General features: G+C 40.1%; 1 long non-coding RNA gene across 1 annotated transcript; it reads right to left on the bottom strand.

Annotated features, from left to right (window-relative positions):
* Positions 1 to 2,813: 2,813 nt before the first annotated feature.
* On the bottom strand, positions 2,814 to 4,312 carry LOC137182222 (uncharacterized). Its single transcript, XR_010928289.1, has 3 exons — positions 3,174 to 4,312; positions 3,004 to 3,070; positions 2,814 to 2,889 (listed from the first exon to the last, which is right to left on the bottom strand). It is a non-coding gene; the product is annotated as an uncharacterized lncRNA (long non-coding RNA).
* Positions 4,313 to 6,118: the final 1,806 nt, after the last annotated feature.

Below are 6,118 nucleotides of genomic sequence, written 5' to 3'. Positions count from 1 at the left end.
TAGTTATGCTGCTACAGACCTAGACTGCCTGGGGACATCCCATGATGCACTAAGTTCCTCTCTCCTCTTCTTCTTCTCCATCTGTATGAATTCATGTCCCTTTAATGCATGTTACTAACTCAGCATCTTTTCTCTCCCATGGTTTTGTGCTTTCTCGTCTCTCTCCTCTCTCCTCCTCTTGCTTTCTGCAGGTATTTCTGCCTCCGGAGCTGTAGAATCTAGATCTGTGATTGTAAACCACCTACTGCCCCCATGATCCTGCTCAACACCCACTACTACAACAATAATAATAATAATAATAATAATAATAATAATGCTTATTATTATTATTCATCTCTATGTGGAACTTGTATTGTACTATGTTCTCTTTATCCCTACTCTCTCTCTCTCTCTCTCTCTTTGAATGCATGCTGGGAGTAAGCGTAGTGAGTGCTGCTGACAGTGTGTCGGCGTGTGTCGGCTCTTCTTGCTTGTTTTTCTACTCGTTTGTGGAGGCGGCAGCGGTGGCTGCTGGTGTGACTGGCCAGCATGGCTGCAGGTGGGAGCTCTGGCTTACACAAACTAACACGTCAACACGCCATTAAAAACTTTCTTTGGCTGTCGAGTGTTCGGTTGAAGAGTGCAGTCTAGCTGTAGGTGAGGCTGTTGGCTATGAAATCTGTATCTAAAATGAACAGTACTGATGTGATTTTTCTAGACAGTACAGAAAAAGTGAATTAGTTGCTTGAGAGCAGAGTAGTGATTAAAGATACTTTCACCCCGTGTCATCACTAGTAAATCCTGCCAGGTCATTATTTCTAATGTGCCCCAGTTCCTGAGAAATGAGCTTTTGGAGAAAGAGCTGGCGAAACATGGACAGTTAGTGTCTCAACTAAAAATGATCCCCATCAGGTGTGAATCTCCTCATCTTAAACATGTTGCCACTAAATAACATTAGTTTTAAATAAGCCACTAAATAAAGTTCTTGTTTTTTTTTCAGTGAGGTGTTGACATGTGAAAATCCAATCTTTACCAAAACAGATTAGAGACTACAATTAACCTTGGTTGAGCAAGTAAAATAAGTTTGGGAAATGGCATACCTGTCATAGCTTTTTGCCCAAATACTTTGTCGCATGCCACACTCTGGATCTGTAACAAACAGTAATAGCATTACAGTCAAACAACTGCCAAGACAAAATCAGGAATCCGAAAAATATTTACTAAGCAATGCCATTATCTGTGCATGGGCATTGGTGACCACGTCTTTCACAAGAATTTCCTGAGGGAGTACGTCCAGGTTCCTAATGAAGCGCTCCTTCTCCATAATGACGGAATTTCTGCTTGTCAACGGTCACAATATGCACAATGTCTCTTGAATCTTGTTCTGTGGTTGTGTATGTGCAGTACTGTGCAGAGTGGCCTGCAGAATGAAGAGTACAGACACACACAAACACAAAAGACATTGGAATATTACAATCAAAGTTACCATATTATGTACTTCACTTCCATAGCAAACCACGGACATGTCAATGTAATCATGGTTGACTAAGGTATAAAGCATCGCCTAATCTAGCACAGCAAAATGGTCCTTTTGATGCAAACTGGTTAAAACGTCAGCTCATTTCCTTTCCCAGAATTGTGCTACTGGTTCAATACAGTACATGTCCTGTATCCTGAAAAAAGTGGATTGAGCCACCATTCCTATTTTCTTAAAAATTTAAAAAGGAGTGCAAATAGCATGAGGTATCCACCCTGCATGCCAAACTTTACCCAGGGCTGTGAATTCCACTTCCACAAACTGTATCCAAAGGGGCAAAACTCCAATGTGAAGAAAAAGTCATGTTTTGTAAGTCCAAAAATCAAGATATTTACAGGCAAGTTTTTAATACATCTTCAGTCTTAGTCATATCAGACGTGTAGAATAACTTTATTTAATCAAATCTTGGTTTTTGTTATTGTTCTAACCAACCTAGATTTTCTTTGTATTTAACCCCATAAAGCACTCAGGCATTATCATTCTAATGGCATATTTATGTCTCCCCTCCTACATGCATATAAATTGTGTATTCAGGTCCAGCAACTGTGACTGCAGGTACTGGCAGAATATTGAGAATATGAGGGAGCTGAACACACAACTCTCCAACAGTAGACCACAATAAAAACATTAACTATTTTTTCCCCAAATGGCATCACGTCAAGTCTTTCATTTCTCCATTAAAAGCTTCCTAGTACAGTCTACAATGGGTTACAAAAGGGGGGAGGGGGTCCTTCAGCCTATCGAGGTCAGTACACAGAGCACAGTGGAGTAATTATTCTCGTCTTATCTATTCCAATACCACTCCAGTTCACTGAGGTTTCAGGGTCACCTGAAATGGAGGTTTACCAGGGCATGCCGCCCTGGTCACTGTGTTTGAGTAATTGTCCATTTGCATTGGTAGCTGCAGGAACATGGCGAGTTAATGCTGATCGTCGTCATAAGTGATGCTCGCCCTTTTCCCAACCAAGTCACTCTCACAAAGAACTTTTTGTTGGTCAGGAATGACTTGCATGTCCTCGTCTGAAGGATGGGGCATTGACACATCAAGCACGGCTTCGTCCATGCTTATTTCATGGAGTTGGTGGATGTGGAAGGTTTTAGATGAGGCAGTACTGCATAAAGAAGCAAAATATGTACATTAATTGATTCCATTCTGATACCCAAAACAAACAATTACATGAATACATTAAATGTTGTCTTCACTTGACAAACCCAACTGTTTGTCATTGTAATCACCCTACAAGATAGCAGTAATCCTACTTGAAATGCAACTAGTAAGTGAGACATACTGTAAAATAGCTGTCCCCATCTTCTCCCCAGCACTTCTGACCAAGATCCTCCCAGTAATCATCTATGTCAATACTGTACATAAACTGGGATGACACGTACAAAACAAATAAAACGGAAATAAAAATATTTATATATACACACTATATATATATTCAACAAAACAATGTATCACAGTCACAGATGTAAGGCAAACTTACCTGGATTCTAACACACCAACCTCCTCTGTTTCTTTGCCCAATGGTTGAACATCTTGGATAGGAAAATCTTCATCCATGATCAAAAGATAAATCATATTAACAGAGATCATATTAACAACTTACAATGTCCTGAAAGACTGGTTTAGAAACTCTAGTCCAGGAAAACATACCTAACATGGTCCAACTCTGCCATAATGCTTAACATAGGCGGCGATGGTAGTTATCCCTTGCTGGGAGTAGATGTTACTTGCTGCTTTTGATAGCTGGAATAAAAGGGCAAAGTCAGTATGCTTATAGCTATACACAGCATGAAATTTAGTGTACAACAGCAACGTGAGGGTGAAACTAGACTTGAAAAGATAGAATCTCAGGTTTCTGTAACAATCTTGTAGATGTAATGGATGTGCTAATGACAAACAACACTTGGCGGTGACAAAACAATGTTGTGTCTTGAAGTAAACATGCATGCTTAGACATTTTTTGCCATGCGACAGTCAAAGTTTTCACAAGCATTGCACACAACTCGGAATAGTAGCACGCTAAGCTAACGTAACCTGAACCAGAGACAATATGCTGCTAAGACATGGTTATGACATATAGGAATGCCGGGGATGCTAGATGCTAGACAAAGACCAAGAAAGCTAGTCAACTAAATTAACCTTACAAAACTTGGTTTTCCATTACACAAATTAATGCAAATTTAGGTGGCAAGCTAGCCAACATAACTAGACAGCAACCGACGCAAGAGCACTTATTACCACTACCAATGTCCAAGTGTGTTATCTAGCAAGTTTGCTAACATCACCTAGCTCTAGCTAGCAGCTAAACCTCTGTCAAAATGGGCTCACTTGGCTTATGATCAAAAAGTAGCGAGTCAACAACTTTGCTAACAGCCAAACATCAAGCGAGTGCAACAACACAAGACATAGGTAGCCAGCTCATTGTCTGTCTTGCAGCCTTTTACTTCACACAGCCCTCGCCAACAACTAAAAGCCAGTCCGAGATTTCTTAGCTTCCTTCGTCAACATCCTCTTCTGTCTCTTCGCCTCTGCCATGATGTCCATACTGAGAATACCAAGCTAGCCTCTTTTTATACCTGGCTGAAGACCCACAGTTGGTGTTATGTGACGTAGTGCCATAAAGCGTTATGTACTTCTCACGGGAGATTGTACCCACTCAACCCAAGTTACATAGTGCAAGAACAGGCTCATTATTACAAGTAAGAAATCAAAACGATTTTGAAGCTGTTATTTTAAGGTAAATAATTGCATAATGTTGCTTTAAATGCAAATTATCTGTCTTTTGGAAACAATGGGGGGATACTGTAGGTCTAGAGAAACCTTCCTAGAAAACTTGGAATGGATTTGTACAAAATGGTAAAATAAAATGTGTTGTTTTGTTTTTAACAGTGATGTTTGATATGTTTCTAATATGTATCCATGAAAGAATATTTAGGGTGATGCTGTAAAACTGTCTGGTTATTAAAACATCTGTAATTAGGTTACAACTTCAGATGCCTTCTAGCAGAACAGAGGGGGACTGAAATCACAAACTTCAGCTAGTAATATTTCTAATGTGGGTCAAATGAAAACTGCCTCTTCCAAAACACTGAGAAATAAAGTATATTAAGATAGCCTACACAGTCAGTGTACTGATGGATACAATGGCTGTAGGGTAATAAAGTACGCTAAACTTTGTAGCTTTTGATAGGATGCCTTTGAGCATATTGTGATGTATTTACATTTCATTCTTAAAAGGTAAGGGAACATTAAACATTACACTCCTCTTTTTTCTCTTTGTCAGCTCCATTAAGCTTCAGGCTCATCCAGTCACACATAAATACGGTGGGAGCCGCTCAGTACAACCACAGATCAGCTAGAGATTAAACTCATTAGTTACACTGCCTCATGTCAGAAGAAATGCCGTTAGCCACATAACTACTTCAAAAAATAAGTGTAAAACTCAAAGCAAATAAACAAGAACATTTTCACTGGCAAAAAGGAAAAACAATCCATACATATGATGGTTTTGTGCTGTATTTTATTAGTCTAGTGTAGTAAATTTTGATGATGTCAGAACATATAATGTAAAGGTGATAACAGGTTTGCTTGTGTTCGTCTCTGTCCTCCATGGAGGGTTACACACTACATTAGTCCTCATACAGCAGCAGTCAGGGAATAACAGCTAAATGAAGATGGATAGCCTGCTCTGTGTGTGTGTGTGTGTGTGTGTTTGGTGCTCTTGTACTTCTATCTTTCTGAGGTCCAGTTGTAGCTTTAGACGACAAGAGTGTGGAGATTTTTGTGGACCTCACTTTGAAAAAGCTCTGTTTCAGGGTTAGAGCATCCTTTTCCCACCTTGGGGCTGAGACACCACACTGGGTTGCAGGAAAATTGCTAAAAGCAGTAAGTATAGTTATGGTTATGAAGTATTATGTTCATTCAAGTCTTATTAATTTTCAAACATATTCAAATTTGAATACAAAAAGCTTGGAAAAGAAATTGCTTGAATTATTTTGACCTTCATATGACTGCATGTTGATTGGACTCGGCATCCACACAACTGTATGAAGCAAAGGAAGTGCCAGCCAGCTTACTGCGACTGTCATGCTGTCAAACTTTAAATGGAATTTGCGAGTTGGTAGAAAAATTTTGATTTTGATCAGTGGGAGATTACCTACAGCTGACACTGAACACCTCAAAATTTTGCTGTTGTTTGCAAGAATTGATAAGTGTGGGGATGCTCATGCCAGGCTAAGCTGCGAACAACCCCAACCTCCATTCAAGCCATGCTGGCACAGCAGAAACGGCTTTCCACAGCACAGCATGGCTAGGCAAGGCGTTGTTTACTTTGATGACGTGTTGGGAGGTATGCTGGTTCGGACAAACCGCAGTAGAGCCTGTCGCCTGCAGCTCCTCATCTAACAGCTCAGCGTGGCTCTTTCTGCTTTTTCCAGTCTCACCTGTAATATGTAGACAGATTTTTGCGAAGAATAGTGTCCGCAAAGTGGGTGACAAATACCAAATAGCAGTGCAGTAGACTTTGCATTTCAAAGAGCTGCTTCACAATAGAAGCCTCCTGCTGGTTCACCACTGGAAAGCTTTTAATGTGAAGC

This window comes from Thunnus thynnus, chromosome 4 (assembly GCF_963924715.1).
Source record: "Thunnus thynnus chromosome 4, fThuThy2.1, whole genome shotgun sequence".
Taxonomy (NCBI): domain Eukaryota; kingdom Metazoa; phylum Chordata; class Actinopteri; order Scombriformes; family Scombridae; genus Thunnus; species Thunnus thynnus.
Note: the sequence above shows the minus strand (reverse complement) of the source record. Positions and strands in the feature narration are given on the sequence as shown.